Consider the following 21,047-nt stretch of genomic DNA (forward strand, 5'->3'; position numbering starts at 1 on the left):
CAGACTGATCCTCTTACAAAGCAGTTTGAAGTTACTGTTTTTTTTTTCAAGAAACAAACCAAATGCAGAAGAAATTTTAAGATATCCGTCACGCAATATCACTTATGATTATATGATACATTCAGTGAGAAAGAGAGAGCTCCAAAGGCAGATCTGATGATGAAAAAAATAAATGTTAGCACACATATGCTTCCTTGAACGAAGCCAGGTCAGTGGGAAACAAAAAAATAATCAACACACCACCAAAGCATTTGTTTATTATGCTTTCCAGCACACTTTCTTCCCCTCTGACCTCGTGGACCTCCCATTGATCTTTCCTTCAGAAATACAAGACAACAGACATCCATAGCAAACACTTTCAGAATAGAAAATAATCTCTTTCTCTGCTCCCCTCTATCCATCCTATTAAGTAGAAAATTCTCTATCAGAAATACCAAAGTTCTAAAAATATAAAAGTTGCCACTTGACAAACAGATTCCTTCTTGACTGCTAAAGTAGGTTCCCCRGGTCATATTCTTGTTTCTTATAATATCCTGTCTTTCTTAGCAGTAGGACATGCATCTTCATCAGACAGATTTCAGATATGCTTTGGTGAGATGTGCAATAAAACAAACAAACAAAAAATAAATTTTCCTCTCCAAAAAGCTTTCATTTGAAGTCATTGTTCTCAATTGTCAATTATAAGTCTACTTAAGCAAGAATGAATGTAGTTCCACTTCTAACAAGCGTAAGACTCAAGCACATGCCTCTTACAGAGACATTTTTTGAGCAGTCCAGAATATGAACCATGGATTTAATCCCTGTTGGTACAGAGTCTTTATTTGGGGAAAAAAACAGGAAGCACTAGAAAACAGTGATCGCCAACTCAAGGATATTAGAAGTCAGGTGYCATCCAGTCCCACAAGACAGTACACTAGAAGAGACTGGATACAACTCTCTTGTAAAGAAAGGAAAGGACATTTTGCACAGCATCCTACCCGCAGCCTTAGCACAATGGGGAATATATTGCTTCCCAAGACCTGTCAGTGAGGTGAAACACTGCTGCTGCTCTCCTAACACAGGAAGTAAAAATCATTTCTGCACTTCTTCCCACTCTTACTGATCAATAGCACAAATAGTAGCTTTGAAGTCCTGAGGTGAAGTCCCACCAGGTTTAAACTCCRCTTCCATCTCTGTACAAAGCGGTTCCTACCAGCTAGGCTCTGAAAACTTCTAGCCAGCCAAAATGAAACACTGATTGATCAGGAGTTAGGTGGTATTTACATTGAAGGAATGTTACCCAGGCTATGCTTAACCCTGCTCTGAGTAACTCCTATACTAGGTCTTTTTTTGTTTGTTTATTTTTTAAACCTTTTACTGCTCAACAGGCTTAAATTGCACCAAATAAGTAATATAAGAAGCATATTTTAAAWTTGAGAGAGAGAGTAAACACAAGAACTGACAGTGCCCTTGATAGTTTTTAACCATTTTCCACYGAAATGCAGATCTGAATCAAATGTGTGGATTTGCTATTTGGTTAACTTCAGATGAGATCATTCATAARCAAGCAATACAAGTAAAATTTGTTTTTGCCTTTTAACTGTTTCATGAAGGTTTTCTAAAGAACATTTTTCTCTGTTTCTATATAGAATCACAGACTCAGTAAGGTTGGAAGGGACCTCTGGAGATCATCTAAGTCCAACCTCCCTGCGCTTTGTATTGCTTGAGTTCTCAAAAATCCTACTTGTACATCTTTCCAGAACATCTTTGTTCTACYGAGTATGTAGGCTAAAGTTATCTTTGACTCCTGGAAGCCAAGTAACCACTGTATTTCAAATTCCTCTAAGGTGTTTAAATTACCTCAAATAAATTTGATACCTCACAGGTAGAAGTAAATTAATCATATTATACAAATATCTGTCAGAAGAACAACAGGACTCCTGTCAGGAGCTGAACACTCCTGAACTACTCATTCAATAAAAAAGACCATTTCCTTTTTCAAGTATTTGTTGRGAACTGCTAGACCTGAGTTTAGAACAGTCTTTTACTATCTGAATGGCATCTGTTTGTTTAATTATATCAGTTCTTCCTGCATGACAAATTTGGCGATAGCATTATCATCAGTACTGAATGTGCATGTACAAGACTTGAAGATTTAAAACCTATCTAATAATGGCTTAATAAAAGTATTCAGCAAAGCCAAAATTGTAGAGGAATTGTAGAGAAAGCAAAATGAGCACAGTTCCTACATAACGTGGCAAGCCACCTGTCAACAAACTTTTAAGAATCACTTCCTGACGTGAGTCCTCATTCCCCTTGGGATTTTCATCATTCAAATGCATGCAAACATGAATGCCAACAGATGTGTGCCTAAACATACATACACAAAAACACACACACAAACTTGTGCGTGGTCATTCAGAAGCAATCTGAAAAGGAAGAAAATTTTTCCATTTTTGTGAATGACACTTTTTTTGCTGGCAAACAAAAGTAACTCTGACAAAAATCTCCACTTCAAAAATTGTAAACTGCACAGGTTTGGATAAAGGAGGTGTCTTCATACAGAAATGGAATATTAGTAACTGCGTAACCCTTTCTCCCATGGATTTTCAAACCATGACAAGCTACTTCAAAACAGGAGGCAAATACTGCCAGAATAACATAAAACCTCTACCTGAACACATATAACAGCCCTGCACAAAACCAGAAGATACTGCTTCTGCCACCAATGCAAAAAAGGCTGAAGAACTCTGCAATTTAAGGTATCCTTGATGAACCAGACTCCCTAAATATAATCATGCAACATATACAATGTTTTAGCAAAYAGCATTATACTGTTATTAAACTGATCATAAGGCTTCAGAGCTCCCATAACCAAACCCAAATGCCAAGCCAGTATACATCTCTTCAAAGAGCTTAATTTTACTTCATCATTAATTTCACAAAAATATAGAAATCTAATTTTGTCACAATTAGCAACGTAAATGCACTTGCTGCTAACTCTTAAAAAACAATTTAGTATGTGAGCTGACAGCACTTACTTTAACTATTATATATTATATTAACCTTTCAGACACAATCGTGGGGCAAATTTATAGAGTCACATATTTATACTATATYCCATTATTCTTTATTTGCTGCTATACATTCTAGGCATAATTCATCATCAGTGTAAGACAGTAAAACAGCACTGAAGGCAGCCATGTTGCACAAGTCCTAGCATTCATTTGCTTCAGTCATTACTGATTCCTTTTGTCAGCCAGATCATTTTGGTTTTGACTGCATGCAATGCCTCACCAGAAACAGATCTACTGTGTTGGTCTGAATTTAAGGTGATGTGAAGTCTGAGGCTGTCTATATTTTCTCCAGATATCAATGGAAGAGATGATCCTGCAGCCTTTTTCCTGACAAATGTCCAGACAGACTGAGACAAGTCCCTTTGGACCTGAAAGGATAGACCTGCTAGCCCAGGCATCCCWTATGTAAATAGTATAATGTGCCTTCCTACTTGAGCACTGCTAGGAAGCCAGCAAGACCTGTCCTGCTGTCTTTGTTTCAGGAAGTCTCATCCACAACAGAGTTACTTGAAGAGACCCAGGTATGTCCTCTGGCAACAGTGTTTGAGACTGGCCAGGTACCAGCTGCATCCATTGCTGACAGGGCAGCTAAGCGACACCGGCGTGGAGCTCCTCAGTCCAGTGCCCTACTGGAAGTAATGCACAGCGAGCTACTTACTGCAGGGTAAGAGCAGCCGTAAGCGCACATGGAGTGAGTGTATGTGCATTCATGTGYGTTTATGAGTATGTCTAAGGAAAGAGCAGGAGCTAGGGGAGGGCCTAGGGCTCCTTCAGCCTTACATGGAGTATGTACCTCAGTGATGTCTGAATACAAGGAAAGAGTAACTCCTTCACATCTTAAATTTTCTGCATTCAATTCTTAAGTCGTATAAAGAATAAAGTTTGAGCACATTAACTTTCTGTATGGTAAAACAAGCACCTGCTAATATCTGGGAATACTTAATTACTGTTATAAACTGCAGATCAGAGGTACTCTCCAAAAAAACATGGAAGATAATATAAACACATTTTTCACCACTTTAGAAATCATACACATATGCAGTTATTTCATGTATAACTTTTTCAGAAAAAATGCATAAAGGGTTTGTCAAACCAAAAACACCTGCATGTTTTCCTCTCAAGATGATGATGACTAGGACTAGATGAGATCTATTAATTCTTAAAACTGGAAGACCATGATATCCAGAAACAATCTCTTTCATTCAGTACATATAATGCCTTTGTTCAACATTATCTRTTAGTTTTAAATGGAGAATATGTTTGGGCAGGGAGGCAAAGCATAACACCAGCTGTCTGTGTTTTTAACTGAATTCAAATTTCCATCTACATTGCAACATGTCCAGAATCAAAACTAATTATAAATCAGTAAATAGTAAATGTGTAAATCACTCTCTTATAAAATGAGAATGTGTAAATATTAAGAAACTAAATTTATGTTTGGTTGTATAGTTGCTTAAATGTTTCCTCTTACGCAAAACAGAAAAATTAATGCTAATTTTAACATAAAAAGACTGCATCTATTTACCACTCATTTCAATCCTTGCTGGCCAGTGAGAATAAAATATTTTCAAAGAAAATAACGTAAAATGTACTAATGCTTATTTATTTAAATAACTCATTTTTAATTATGATTTAATCTATACAACCTGGCTGAAGTCCTGGTCTGCTCCCACCTACTCGCAAGCTTCTCCTTTAACGACCAGAATGCATGTGCCTAAATTTCATGATGATGGGTAGGGAGCTGCTAGCTCACATAAATGATTTTTCATGAGCATCAAACAAGGAAAGCAGTTATGATTGCTTTCCCTAACAATCTCCTCATGGTGCTCTAAGAAAAACTAATTATTCTGTAAAGATGKTAGTCTAGAATAGAATTCCTACTCTCAATTAACCTGGACTAGGTCCAGCTAATGAAGTGAAAGCGAGAAAAAAAAAAAAAAAACACAAGATGTGTTATACTACTTTTAGCATACAACCTTATTTATATTCAGTACCCCATCTTAACCTACTCCCAAACTGTAAGGTGAAGATTCGATCAATATATGGTAAAGTTAAATTCACTGAATTGCATTATTGTATTTACAGTGTTTACTTTAGGAAAACAATAGATAAGTTGCATCAAGAAAAGGCAACTGTAATCTAAAGGTCTTCTCCAGGTAAGTTTAGCTGAAGACAGAGGTGGCAGGAAACCTCTGATTTTCATTTCCAGAAGCCATATTAATGACAGCATCAGTAAGACTCCTCCAGTAGGGGCGCTGGTGTGAAATTTTKTCTGCTTCCTCTAAAAAAAAGCAGTGCAAGCTCCAAGTCAGTATAACACATAACATCATCAGTCACTGAAATTCTGAGATACACACCAGATAGCTGCACAAGTAGTGAAGATACCAAGCAAATAACTGGCAAAATATCCAAAGCAAAGCAGAGCTCATTAGTAGAAGAAGAACATTTAAACAAACTGGTCAAACAAGTCCATGGGATCTGACAGGATGCACCTACAAGTACTTAGCAGACTGGACAATGTCACTGCAAAGTCACTCTTGATTATCTTTAAAGGCCAYTGTGATTCAGAGCAGTTCCCAATAGCTGGAAGAATTCAAATGTCATTTCCATCTTCAGGAAGGGCAAGGAGGGGGATCTGGAAAAYTGAGGCCCATCAGCTTCACCTCAATCCATGGGAGGCTGATGGAGCAAATAATCCTAGAAACCATCTCCAAACATATGAAAGACAAGAAGGTGATTGGGAGCAGTCAGCATGAATTTATGACGTTATGGCATCATTATAAACAATGCCTGGCCAGCATGATAGCCTTGTACAATGAGATGACTGGCTTGGTGGGGGAAGGGAGAGSAGTGCATGTTGTTTATCTTAAGTAAGGYTTTATGACACTTTTGACAATGTCTGCTCATAAACAAGYTGATGAAGCATGGCGTAGATAAGTGCAGAGTGAAGTGGGCAGAAAACTGGCTTAACTGCTGGGCTCTAAGGGTTGTGATCAATGGCACAAAGCCCAGCTGGATGCCAGTCACTAGCGGTGTATCCCAGGGTTGATACTGGGGCTGGTACTGTTCATTAATGACATAGGCAATAGGACAAAGAATGCTCAGCAAGTTTGCAGATGATACAAACTGGGAGGAGTGGCTGATTCACCAGTTGTGCTGCCTTTCAGAGGGACCTTGACACATGGGAAAAATGGGCAGGGAGGAATCTCACAAAGTTCAACAAAGTGAAATGCAAAGTCCTTTCCCTGGGGAGGAATAACCCCCTGCACCAGGACAGGCTGGAACCAACTAGCTATAGGCAAAGAATGCAGAGAGCATCCTGGGCTGCATTAAGCACAGCACTGCTAGCAGGTAAGAGGAAGGTGATCCTTCCCCTCTACTCAGCCATGGTGAAGTCAGATCTGGAGTATTGTGTCCAGTCCTGACTACCCAGGACAAGAGACACATAGATATACTAGAGCAAGTCCAGTGAAGAGTCCCCAAGATGATTAAGGTACTGGAGCACCTTTCATATGAGGACGGGCTGAAAAAGCTGAGCTTGTTCATCCTACAGAAGAGAAGGCCCTTGGGGGGATCTTATGAATATGTATAAATACCTGATAGAAGCATGCAAAAGATGGAGCTACTCTCTTCTCAGTGGTATCTAGTGAATAGATAAGAGGTAATGGGCACAAACTGAAATACTGGAAGTTCCACTAAAACTTAAGAAAAACTTTTTTTACAGTAAGGGTAGTCAAACGCTGGAATAGGTTGCCTATAAAGGTTGTGGAGTACCCAGCCTTGGAGATATTCAAAACCTGACTAGACATAGCCTTGGGCAACTTGCTCTAGCTGTTCCTGCTTTGAGCAAGGCGGGGTGCAAACCGATTTCCAGAGGTCCCTTCCAACCTCAATAATTTTGTACATATACCTATAGCCACTAAACAAAGATAAGATTTGATAGAGAGATTGAATAATCCCTTCTTGCAGTCCTTTACTGAGGATGGTGTGTAAAAGTTAGACAAATACAAAATGCATTGTTGAAAGTCATCTGGAAACTGCAGTCAGCCATACTTTAAATCCTGTAGGACTTCTCAGCCAGCTGGTGGCAAGAGATAGAATGGTCSAAAGACAGTCTGAGTTTGCTTTTGCTACCTGCTGTCAGGGCTTGGTGGGGACTGGAAGCATTAAATTCTGATGTCCTTTTTCTAAAGGAAATATTTACATGAAGTAACAATTTTAAGCATCCAGTTGCTCAGTGCTGTGGCCAAACAGACCCCAATATCACACACTTTATCTGGTAGCATGCCATTCCATAAGCACAGTATGCTACTTTCCACAAGAGATTCCACAAGATATGCTCAATGGGAGCATATGCAGTGTTAAAGCTGTTTACTGTCCTATGAAAATGCAGGCATACWGATGTAGTAATCAAGTTTCAACCTCTTCTGACTGCACTATAACTTCTAGAGGAAATAGTGACATAGGTAATGGAAGGCTGTGCAACAGTAACATATTTAATGTAGTCCACAGGATGCAAAGAAACAGTATGTCCCCATAACACAGTAAAGATTAAAGAGAATGCCATATATTGTGTAACAGACCATTTTCTTCATGATTGTATTCAGTTCCCTCATTCAACTGTTTAAATGTACGCTGGCTCAAACAACACCAACAATGATGCCAACGTTTTATCAAAAAAACATAAAAAAAAAATGCCAACCCTAATTTACAAGGTTACGAGAAACTCAGCATGTTCGTGTCACCACCACGAGGGTGTTAGCAGACAATGCAGCGAAGTGTGAATAGGACAGGATGAAGGCAGCACGATTTGAAATGGAGAGTCTTCATTTACCTCTCAGAATTCCTGTAGCATGTAAAGTCTCTTTGTTTTGCTTCCTTTTAACTTACTCTGTCTGTTATGTATTTTTATACATCCTTTCAATGTCCTATTTAACTCTGTATTTGTTTTCTCACATTTTCTTTTCCCAGAGCGTTTTGCCAATATTCTAAAAACAGCCGTTTTACATATTTCTCTTTTTTATTTTTCTTTGCAATCTTTCARTCTGATTAAGGTATGCTGCTCTATTTTCTTTCCTTTCAACGCAACAAGCACACACAAAGCAAGAGCCTGAGCATACTGTTCTCCTTCTTAGCCTCCTCCTACTCTTTGTAAACATCTCATGATCTGAAAGGCCACAGCCTTTCAYATTTCTTTATTTACAGTAAATGTCCTTTCCCCTCCTCTCTAATCTTCCAGCAGTCACTAGTTCCCCCTCTGTAAGTTGCTGTGCGATCTGAAAGCCAGCAGAGCATTTGTACCTTTYGTTAGTTCCATAATGGTTTGAATTAATCATCTCCTTAAGTGCTTCAGCAGATCAGAGAAGAATACTGAACATCCTGAAGAACTATAGTTTTCCGTCTCTCAACTAAATAAAGATTTCTTTTTTTTCACTTGAGGCACTCTCTGGAGAATCTTCTCTCTCTCAGSTATGTTGGAAGCCACAGGAGAGTAGACTAACCTCCAAGATGCCTTAAGTGATTTGCATAATACATTAACCAAACTTAAAAAAAAAATAGAAACTGAAATACCAGAAAATACAACCAAAAACGTTGTTCTTGCCCTGTGAGGCCAATACCATCCAAAGTTTTAATTCTTCTCTTTTTTGGCCTCAGATTAACTTGTAATGGAGACAACATACATCTCCCACCAGAATAAATATTTCTTTGCTACATCTATTTTCTGCTGGCATAATGCTTATCTCTATTTACTGCAATAGCCTGCATGCAGCTCCTGTTTAATTATTGCTCATTTCTTTATTTAGGACTCTATCAAAAGTCCACAAGTAATCAGTAATTTCATTTCAGAAGCATTAAAAGAAAAAAAGAAAGAAAGAAAGAGTAACCCTTCTTGTTTGAGCACGTTACCATTCCTTCCCAAGGCAGGAACAATAGCTATAATGCTTTAATGCCTTTATATATACACACACCATAAGCTTTAATAGAAGTGCCTCCCATTACAGTTTATAGGTTTAAGTAGCTGTGTATGTGTCCCCTAAATTGCTACTAACTAGTAGCAATATTGCTAAATTGCTAAMTAACTACTTTAGAAAGTCTGTAAAGTTCTAGAATGTCATTCTAGAATGACAAAAGGTGCTAGCACATTGGTATAAAATGTCCAAAAAAAAAAAAAGGTTGCTTTTTTGTTGTTGTTGATTGCTTTGTTTATCTGTTTCGGGGGGGGGGAAACTTTTTTCTTTTTGATATTTGGAAAAAGAAAAAAGGGAAGGAAATTGCATTTTCTTGAAGGCTGAAGATATTTTTTTTCTTGATCCTGTTTAAAAAAAAAAAGAAAGAAAGAAACAACCAGATATAAGTCAAGAATCTAAAGATAAGTTTGTCTTTCTGTTTTTGAGACTATGAGACTATGTCAGTGGTGCACAGATAGGAAAACTGATTGGCAAYAAATGCACTTCTTCCAAATTCAGAAAACAAAATTAAAAAAATAAAGGTTTCTGTCAATACCTGTACATTCATTGTCACATTTTCACTGAGCATCTCATATCACCTGGCGTTCTACTTAAAAATTTCAGCTGACAACAGAACTTCAGCTTTTATTTTATTTTCATTTTATAAGCATATACTCCTTATGAAAAGAGCTTCGAAATGTGAATTTGCAATGGTCCAAAAACAGAAAGCAAGCAAAAAGTCCCCAAGTATATTATTTTAAAAACCTTGTTATTTCCAAACATTTTAAGTTTGTAAAACAGAGATACTATCATGAAACAGGGCACTGAAGGCTAAAGAGCTGCCTTAAGCTAAGGCAGATGGCAACTGCAATCACCAACATTAAGACTTTGTTTCAAATACAAATACAAAACAAAATTATGTTTTGAAGCTATCAATGAATAACTTAATTAGGTTTATCACATATGAAATTCAAGAACAAGTTCTGACAGTGGGAAGTATGATTAAGTCTAAYTGACATTTCTTGCAAATGAAGCACGTATGGTTTGTAAGTTTGGCTTGAATATATGGGAGCACTCTGATCACTTTCAACATCAACAGTTGGTGGACAAGTTAAGTTAACCATGAGCCAGCAACATGCCCTTGCAGACAAGGAGGCTAACGGTATCCTGAGGTGCATTAGGAAGACCGTTGCCAGCAGGTCGAGGGAGGTGATCCTGCCCCTCTACTCAGCCCTGGTGAGGCCTCATCCGGAGTGCCGCGTCCACTTCTGGGTTCATCAGGAGAGACTCCATTAGGAGATGGAGCTACTGGAGAGAGTCCAGTGTAGGGCTACGAAGATGATCAGAGGGCTGGAGCATCTTCCTTATGGGAAAAGGCTGCGAGAGCTGAGCCTGTTTAGCCTGAAGAAGATCTTATCAAAGTCTACAAATATCTTAAGGGAGGGTGTCAAGAAGATAGGCCAGACTCTTTTCAGTGGTGCCCAGCAACAGGACAAGAGGTAACGAGCACAAACTGAAAGCCAGAAAGTTCCATCTGAATATAAGCATAAACTTCTTTACTGTGAGGGTGACAAAGCACTGGAACAGGTTGTCCAGAGAGCCTGTGGAGTCTCCTTCTCTGGAGATACTCAAAGCCCAGCTGGATGTGATCCTGTCCTATGTGCTCTACGGGCMCCTGCTTGAGCAGCGGAGTTGGACTCGATCTCCAGAGGTCCTTCCAACCTCAACCATTCTGTGATCTATGAGGAAGGAGGAAAAGACAAGAAAAGCCCAAGCCACAGATACTATGTAAAGGGATACATCTGGAAATGAAAAACATTAGTTTGGAAAAGTTGGGGTAGGGAAAAGGATCAAGATGGAATGGTTTCCTAGTTTACTAACAGTTATAGTAATTGATTTCAGACTGCAGCTAGATGCTACCCAGGAGGTGATAACATATTTGCTGCAGCAGATAGTCATTCATGTCAGTGCTGTTTATATACTTATATACACATACAAGTTTTATACATGTATATGTAACTGATAACCAGCCATTACTATCTTACATTCTTCTCTACTTGATTGAGGAATTTGTCCAATTACTGTCCAAACTTTCTTTTTTTTTTTTTTTTTTGAAACTCTTTGAAATTACCTAAGAATATATGTGATACTGTTTCCATTAACTGAAGTCTTCACACTGGGACTGGATGTCTCTGTGAAAGATACTTCTGTCCAGGACAGAGTGTTACTGGAAAGAATAGACGAAATCCCCCTGACTGTCCTACTCATACTGTCAGTCTAAACAATACAATGCTACCTACACATCACTAATGATTGGACTTTACTATTTGATATTAGTAACAAAAATAAGAAGGAGAAAAAAAATGTATATTTTAAGGAGCTACAAAGCTACAAAAGGTTCGTGCACAACACCATCTACTTACCTTCCCTCTAGATAACCTTCCTTAAGATGAATTTCAGAGCAGAGTGAAGTTCCAAGTTCCAGGCCTTTGTAGTCATTTAATATTATTATTGTCACCTCTCTTTCTGAAATAAGATGTAAGTTTTATTCAAAAAATTCCCATATTAGCATTCCATCACCTCTCCACCATGCAGCAATTCTTCTGTAGATCATACTCTCAGTATCTCAACCATTCATGAGAGTAAAAGACAGTACACTGACCTATGGGTCAGATGTTTCATGTAGCTGCACTGGTTTAACTGACAGAAGGACTTAGCCCAATTCCTTAAACAAACACCAAGCAGAAGACCAGCAGTAAAAGAGAAATTTTTAAACATAAGTAAAGATGTGCAACAGCAGCAAGGGAAATTCAAAACTGACAAATACTCTTTCAAATTTACCTCCATGTGCAAGTTTCATACAAGAAGTGTCAAAGATGCTCATTCACAAAGCATTATGGTGAATACCTACTCTTTGACCATATTGATTTGTTCCTCTCTTAAGATTCTGTTTTATTTCTAAATTATTAAAAGAATGTAGAAACGCTTGAGTGCCATTAGTGACACATATCAGTCTTGATTCAAGGAAATAATTCATTATATACGTCTTGCATTAGATACTGGACCAGTTGTGCTCTACTTTTAAAAGGCAGGGATGCACCTGTTACTGATCACTGCTTTGGGATCTACATTTTCAACCTTCTTCCAGAATAGGGCCTATTTTACATCTCTAAGGCAGATTTCTCTGCAGGTTCAAGTTGGAACAGAAAATGAACTGTGAGAAATACGGTAGCATGAGGAACACACATGGTCCTCAGCTGCCACAGTCAGCTTTGCATTAAAATCTAAATGTTCTTTACCTATCCATACTGTGATTCCATTGCAGCCTCATTCTGAAGGTTAGTGGCAAGCCAGAGAATRCAATTACACACTTTTCCATACAAGCAATATACCTGAGATGGAGGAACTTAAAGTACTGAAATAAAAATGATTTGGACTCCAGTGATGAAACATATATATAGCTAGCTCCTCAAGCTGTTCTATCTGACACAGATAGAATGTATATCACTGCTCACTAGTCCAGAGCACCAGTGTTAGAATCTAGATACTTAGGAGGACTCTTTTTTGTACAGAAGTTACTCCAGAAAGCATGGAAAAGGATCATTTTTTGTACTGGCATTAGGAGAAAAAAATCACTGAGATCAAGTTAAATTCAACCTTGTTGACATAGTTCTCCATCACAAATGATAAACTACCACCATCATTGCTTCAGTCTGATTACTGTAGTTTAAAGCTCAATTTATAGATATGTGACGAGGTCAAAAACAGTAACTGAGTAGAGAAACAATCGGTTACAAAGAGTCCAAAGTCATGGATAGAATGTCATTCACCAGAGCAAACTGGTCTGCAGAACAATTGTAAAAAACATGCAAAAATGTAAATATATGTAAATATCTACGAATTTCACTCTTGATTATCTAGTAGCTGTAACTGCTGCAGTTCACATCAGTTCTCAGTGGGTTCAAGCCATTACAGACTGGACAGATTACAACATTCTACTGTTAATATAAATCTCAAGTTAAATATTTCACTATACACCCGGGGTGGGGAGTGAATCACCCCACACAAAACCCAAATAAAACCTCACACTAACCAGTCAAAAAACTGATCACTCCCTAACCTCCTTCAATCTATCATCTGACATTTATCTTGGTGCTTTCTATATCACTGGCAATCACTATTATTAAAACAACAAAACAAGAACAGACATAAAGATAGGTTAGAAAAAAATGTACCAACTGTAATGAGAATAATGAGGTACTCATACATTTCCTTTAATAGGCGGGTGAAGGCAAGATAAACTTCCAAAAACTTCATTTATCAATACATAGTACAGGTAAGGGGGCATCATACATTTAACGTGACGGGGGAAAAAGGGCTGGAAGCAGGCCATGAGATAAGAAAGATCTGGTAATGTTCTGCATCCCAATAATCTGGTGTATAACCAATAAAAGCATCTAGGAGCCAGAGCTGCAGAAGGATGCACTAATAATATAACATCTAGAAGGGAGAGGAAGAACAAGACATTCCAGACAGTATGCAAGGAAAAAAAAGATCTATATTTCTATTGGTTTCCAGTAAAAATCCTCAAGAAAGGGGAACTAGAACGGAAACTCAAACTGTATATTCTTAAAAAGTACTATCACCAGGTTATATTAGTGTTCCCAAACCTTAAGTGTAGTACAATACAATAACTTTAACAGCCAGCAAGTAACAAACAACTAACTCTCAGCTCAGTATGATCAAATTTCTTATTCTCCTATATTTGTGACAAGAGATAACATGTCTAGAAACATTTAATGTTATGCTATATATTAATCTATATTGATTTTTTTCCTAGAATTGCCCCCATCAGTCTTAGTTACATACTAGAGAACAAAATTTGCAATCACAGATGGAAATCTAGGAACCAGGCCTGATATAAAATTACCCACTCTCCAAACCGCTAGCATACAGGGAAGTTGAGCTCTCTCTGAAGTAGTCTGAGAGAACAGCTTGTGAGTTCATTTTTATGGTTCAAATTTGAGCAGTTTRCACACACTTTGGTTCCTCACTGCATAAGAAGATCCATCAATTTTAGTAGGATTTGCGAAGGATTAAGGTAAGATTCAACAGAAAGTTTTTTTTTTTTTTTTAATCAAAGGTAGAGCCACTTCAGTTGTCTTACCTAAAAATCACATAGCACAAACACCAGTGTAGTTGTCCTCAAAGGGGCTTATCAAGCACTTATTTTTTTTTGCCATTGGGAAAGGGCTGAGATAGGAGCGGCTCTTTGTAGGAGAGCCCAGTTCTSCAGGTCAGTGTGCAGAGGACTTCCCTCTCTCCATCCACATGGCCTAGCCCTTCGAGACAAGTGAAGGAGAACGAGTTTGCCAGAAAGAAGAAAGAGGAGTAAAGCACAGGGGAACAAAGTGCCAAAACAGTGACCTGGCCAGAGAGGCTGTTTGGTCTCATATCAGCTATATGCCTTTTGTTGATCCCATTCTCAAATCCAACCAATTGATAAATCTTAAAACTAATACACAAAAAAAATGCATTGCAAAGACCTGCTAAAAATATGGGGCTCAGTTATCCTAATGCAGATACCCACACAAGGAGATTTCAATAGGAATAGGAAGTGGGAAAAGGAAGCTATTAGCCTGCTTCAAAGATGCCTGCTCATGATTCTGAGAAAGGTATGCGACAGTCATACACAGCTAGCTCTAACATGGTTTAGACAGTCTCATAGTAAGATGTTTTTTACTTTAGAACCATGTTCTCTGTCTCATCTCTTCAGAGAAAAGAATTCATTACTGATTAAACTTTTAGAAATGTATTTCTGTATAGATAAAGCTTGCAGTTTATTCAATTCCGTGCATAAAATCTCTATTTTTCTGTTGCCTTGTGATGAAAAAATACAACAGAGGATATCCATCCTTCCCAATATCTCACCTGCCGCTAATTCTTTCAATATTTCAATATAAAAAGTAAGTGTACTGCTATATTCACAAAGAAAGGTGGTACAGTAGTCTAGTAAGCAAGCATAAGAATGAACTAATGTAGCATGAACTATTTTGTAAGGGCAGTCTAGGGCAAATAAAACTCAGAACCAGGCTACAGAGAAGATGACAAAGGGAAGATAAGCTTGAGCCTAGTATTCAGCAAACGTGAAAAACTTTGTATTGGCCGCTACTGGAGATCCCTCAGTGACTTTAGAATAGAGAACAACCGAAAACAGAAGGAAAAAATTCCAGCAGATGGCTTTGAATGAGGAGAACAGAGACAGGTGACTAACTARTCTGAGAGGAATAAAAATAAAATGGGAGCAATGCCATAGTGTTATCATTTTTGTAGAGCCACCTGGACAGGTAGCTGGCTTATCAATGAACGCCAAAAGGAGTGCCCATCTGCTCACCCTAATACATATCCCTCACTGGGGAAAAAAAATATATATATATAAGAAAATACAACCCTCAGCACTACTCACATGCCTTCAGAAGACCTGTTTATTTCAAGTATTTATTTGGGCCACACAAGGCTTTACAACTACTTGCTCTGAAGACAACAATGCTTTAAGATTATCCTTGGGAGCACACAGCCAGGCAGTAACTGTAAAAAATAATGACAGCAGAAAGCACCAATGCCTTAAATAATCAAAACCTCTGTAATTATCACTGCCTCCAAAATAACTTTAGGTAGAAAGGATTGGCCAACAGAAAGGACTGATAGTAAAGCCGTAAACAGGAAGGCCGTTCGAAATTCAAGAACCGAGTATCTCTCTGGAGATAACAACAGCTGCAAGTGTCTCCATTCAAGAAGTGAGCAATGGTGCTGGCTGACCATACCTCCTCAGCTGGCCGCCCACAATGCCACTAAGGGCCATTCTTCAGCTGATTCTAAATGCAGATTGAGAAAGCAGATTACAGCTAGCAGAAGGTGGAATGGCAAGTACTCAGGCCTCTCAAAGTATCACTACACAAAGAAATAGATGACAGAGAAAACGAAAACATACAGGTTTGTTTGCCTTTGTAAGTCTGAAAGCAAAATGCTTCTTTATTAGCACTAACCTTTATCAGCTGCCAAACATTGTTTTTACAAGAACAATGAATGAAGGCATAAGAGTTTGGAGCAGAAAGTCAAACTTTCCAAATTTGAGATTTCCAAGCTGACCTTTTGATTCAGAGCTGTATTTCCTTTTCAAATGTGACAAATTCATGCGGAAAAAAAAAGTTTAGTTTGACATCATCCATTCAACCACCTCAATAAAAGCAATTCAATCACATAGAACTGTCCAGATTCTCATAATGTTCTCCAGAATAAGACAAGCCTTTATATATTCACAACCATCTCAGCAATATATAAGTCATCATATCACTTTAGTTTCATTGCTTATTTGCACTAGAACTTACACATAAATGTATGGTGCTAAACTCTGCCTCTCACATGGCAAAAATGAGCAAGAATTAAATATAAAATATGCTTAAACATGTATGATAAGAAAATTAAACAAAACCCATTTTTGAGGAAATATGAATCACAAAATATGACCAAACATGTTTTTATACAGACCCAAGTTCCATAAAAGCCCACTTTTATAAAGGACAGAATTCTTTTAAAAAAGTTAATATAACACCTGGGTCTTGATTTTAAAGAGCTTCTAAGCAGCAGTTGCAAAATTGTCCATATTTTAGCCAAGTTAATAGATACTGCATGGGGTGCAATACAAAAAAATTTATGCATCATTTAAAATGTATTTATTTTTTCAATTTAATGCTCAGGATATTCACTTCTTCAACAAGTATTAGATTATTTTGTTTGTAGAAATTTCTTTAAACTTAGTTGTCCTCAAAATTTTCTATTTCAGCAAGAGCTACAAAATTTAACAAGTTTACTGTTCCTGAGACTGAAGTGAAACACATGATTCCTAAAGTCTCGAGGCTAAGACCTTAACTGTACCAGTCGCAAAACTCAGCCCTTTCAGCTGAAGTATAAAAGTTAACACTGTAACACTGCATTAGAGGGCGACTAAACATGTACAAAAAGCTAATGTGATTTGGTTCATGCATGAACTTGACCACATTTTTTTGAAATACTGTGGGTGTAGGGTTTAGAGGGTGAAATCTCAGATACAATGTCAAATAAAATTCTGCTTAAACAAAAATGAACAAAGCCTTCCACCATGGCCAGTAAACTCTTGAGGTCGTATTACATAGTTTTAACTACAGCATTATTCACAAGACATCCACTTTCTAATCCAATATAAACAGTTGTTTTTTAAATAAATATTTTTCTGAAACATTTAGAGCAAGCCTGCATCACTAAAAACTTGCATGTGAAACAGAGATCCTTAATTTTTAATGTCTGTTATAAAAATGCATCAGGAGAAAAGTTAAAGTTATTATAATGCTAATCATCCAATATGTTAGTAGCAAAATATCCCTTTCTCTTCCCTCTTAATTTACTACATCTTGTTTTTAAATCATCTGTTTTCAATACGGTATGAGTAAGGCACATTGCCATGGCAGATACACTTTGCRCACACTGCAGGAAAGAAGAAAGGCAGATAATGCCCACAGCCAAATAGATTTAGCAAGGCCTTGGATAGGATATTGTACCCACTGGTGAAGGTTTTACCTTGAACCTCTGAAACAGCCTAATCCAAAAGCTATTTAAACATATCACACATTTCCTAATYTTACAAGCATTAAATTGTTCTCACTGTGAAAAGAAAAAAAAGTACAACTACATATAATATCATTGATCAATAGTTACACAGCCTACCAAGTTTTTTTTTCCTTCCTTTTCTCCCCTTCTCTCCAACCATTTGCTGACCAGATTCATCTGCAGAGCAGGGCATCCTACCTGTAGTATATATGTCACTCTTGATTTATTTAAGAGGAAAAAGTAATCAGCTAAGTAGATACACTGCTAACTATAAACTCCTAACCTTCAAAAACATTTCACTGTGCTAGAAATCTGCTCAAAAAAAAAATCTCACAATATTTTCTTAGAAAGCAAATGTGCATGACAGCAGCACAACCTGATGCAATTCACTAGGTCTTAATTTTAAATTGCATTTTAGTTTTTTAATCTGCCTTGCATTCACATTTAATAKAGCAGAGCCAGTTAGTAAGAATTACTCTACCCCAACCTCAACATATTTCAACATTCTAGAATTCTGAACATCTCTCTAGGAAGTAACATTTCTATTTATCTCAGCTGAATCAGATTCAGGTTTTGAGCTGCTATAATTTCTGTTGAGATGAATTTTTACTTTACATAGCAACCATAAAACAGTACTGCTCTGTTCAGCAGACCTTTTCGTTAAACCTATTCAGAATTATTCAGTGTCTGCTCACTGCACTGCAAAAGAAGAGTTTTCCTTCCCATCCCAGGTTACCAGATGCAGTATCAGTCATTGTCAGCCTCTCTGAAGATAAGGAACTTGGTAACTAGTCCAATCACAACAGTTATACTTCTGGAAACTCTCATTATTTAATTACAACCAGCAAAGAGATCCATTCCAATTTAAATACTGAAACAGAGCCYGAAGGATCAGTAGTTTGGAAGACAGAAGGGGGAGAAAAAAAAAGAAAAACTTTTATATAAACCGAATTTACACATTTGGGGAATCAATGTCACAATAAGCACAAAAARCCTCAGTTTTTGCAAGTATCGCTGAATATTTTTAGTAAGCTCATTTTGGCTTATTTCTGCTCACAAACACAGGTATTTTTTGGACCATAGCTTTAAAAGTACAACATTTACTTGCTTGAAAAGATTTCTTCCTAAGAGGGGATGCTTCCAAAATTGAATTATTTTAGCCACAGTGGAAGAACAAACAAAATGAATGAAATATTTGTTCATATTGGCACTAGATTATTTCAACTCCAGTTCTACCTCAGAAACATATGAGTTTTTCCAGGACAACAGACTTAATGCTGGCAGAGTTCAACCACCCTAGTATCAGGCAGGTCTCTGTCCTCCTATACCAGGAAACTGTGTGTGCCAGCTGAATTGGGGAGTCGTTTTTGTTTTTAACCTCTTCAGCCTAAGCTTACGAATCTATTTAATTATCTGGCCTTATCTTGGTGCTCTTGGGAGACGTTTGCTTAAATAATTCTTATAGTTTCCTGGTTGGCTTAGAAAACGAGGAACCTCCTATGAGCAAAACAAATGAGCAAAACAAACCAGATGCTCCTTTTAGCACACAGTAAATGAAAGTTTTCAGCTACCCAGACATCCTTAATTATTTTCAGCAAATAGGTCATCTGTGTAGAGTTGCTCATTGTGGTTCTTCATTCCTCTGCTGAGTTAATTTCATCTTGGAGCACATGGCATTTCACTGCGAAAATAAATAGTCCATTTTGTTCTTGCAATAGTCAAAAAGAGAGCAAAGGTGTAAATGTAAATGCTCGCTTCTGAAGCTAACAATGTCCTTTTCTATAGCATCTAGAGAACCCAAGAAAAGGAGGGTTTTAAGGTTTTCATACCACTTGTGAGACAGTATCTTACTACTAACCAGTGGCAGAGAGTGGGCTTAGCAGCAAATTGATCCAGAGCCATTACCCCTGGATATTTAGAATCAAGCTTTTAAAGTTAYTTATATTATTTATTACCTTTCATAAGAAGAGATCATAGCGATGACTAAAAGACACAAGGATTGCATAGCATTACATAGCAGTTGTCAGAGCTTGGAGCACATTTCCCAGGATGKAGGTTATTTGTACCTAGGATTTTTGTTCAGGATCAGTATAGAGAACACAGGCCCCTACCCTCAAGAATGACCATAAAAAACTTTCTAGAGAAAGGATGCTCCACATCTATCCTTGGAAATGTAGTGGCTTCCTAAGAGGATAAGAGCTGAAGAGCCCTGTTTCAAATGCAAACCACAGGTTATAAATATCAAATAGTGCTGGCCAAGTCATCAAATAGGCAGCTCTAGTAGCAATCAGCAGGCAATATCACCACGATTTTCTACAAATTTTGTATCCGCATCTGGTGAGCAGATCTTTTTAGATATCATCAGTGATATTCTGGACAGGTACAGTTTGTCAGCTACAAGTAATAGGTACAAGAAAGTATTCATTTTGAGTGAAAAATTACTCCATAATGCAAATATATTACTCAATATATGCTTGGCAGGACAGCATCTTGAAGGATAGCCAGTTAAAATACTGGCTTGTGGTCTTATTTTTACACARCATCTCACATTTCAAGTAATGATAAATGATTCAAAACTGAAATTACTAGCAATTTTTTTAAATATAATCACTTCAAATCTTTCCAGTAAAAAAGYAGACATCTGAGTGCAGTGCAGTTTCTGGCCTGACCATCCTCTGAGCCACAATCTTCACCAGGCAGACTGTTTTGTTACAGCGAGGTTTGTGTTCATGTATGCACATCTGCACATGGGGAATGAAGATGGGGGAAAAAAAAAATCATTCTTTTGCACATGCACACACAAAGTAATGTAATATCTTCTGGTACCTCACATATGTTCTAAAAAGCTTCAGTAGAAGCAACAGGAAAGAGATACAGAAAATAGAGTAAGAGTTACATTTCTCCACATTTTTGAATTGGGGTAATTGACCCTGGAACGGGAAAAATTGAGAAAAAWTAGTATCTCCAATTTGCAAAATGAGTAACTAACTGCTGCTTATCCTGTGGCTTCCTTTTACTGGTGATGGGTAACAGGCAGGAACAGCTTTCTCAGTGCAACTGGAAGATCAGAGAAATGGAACACTAACTCCCTTCCAAAACTGTAGAGCTAAGTAAACGGGTATTTGTTGAACTCTGCTTTCAGGATACCACTCATGAGTGCTCGCTTGCTCTTTCTCCCTCTCCCTCTCTCTGAGTTCATCCAGTGCAGCTTACTCCACTCCAGAAAGAAGTCTGAGTTCCACAAAAATATGATCCAAAAACCATGAGCCAATTGGGATAGCAACTGGAATTCTCCTTCCTGTCCCAGCTGCTTACACTATATACATCTTTGTTTAAAAACTCAATTATAAGTTCTCCACAGAATTAGTGCATCAGTGATGGTGAGGGGCTAACATCCACT

The 21,047-nt window shown here is 37.7% G+C and overlaps 1 protein-coding gene across 5 annotated transcripts in view; it reads right to left on the bottom strand.

The window, feature by feature from the left end:
* Nucleotides 1-21,047, bottom strand: part of FARS2 (phenylalanyl-tRNA synthetase 2, mitochondrial) — a 256,063-nt gene that overhangs the window by 218,522 nt on the left and 16,494 nt on the right. The window contains exon 3 of one of the 5 annotated variants that reach the window (XM_085321693.1): nt 11,428-11,530. The exons of 2 other annotated variants lie outside the window; for them this stretch is intronic. The gene's annotated coding sequence lies outside the window, so the exon portion shown is untranslated. Of the gene's footprint in view, nt 1-11,427; nt 11,531-19,218; nt 19,239-21,047 lie in introns of those variants that run through there. 2 more of the 5 variants (XM_085321691.1, XM_085321695.1) reach the window with 2 other exon arrangements.

The sequence above is a fragment of the Rhea americana genome, unplaced genomic scaffold (genome assembly GCF_003343005.1).
Source record: "Rhea americana isolate MKP2758 unplaced genomic scaffold, rheAme1 scaffold_70, whole genome shotgun sequence".
NCBI lineage: Eukaryota > Metazoa > Chordata > Aves > Rheiformes > Rheidae > Rhea > Rhea americana.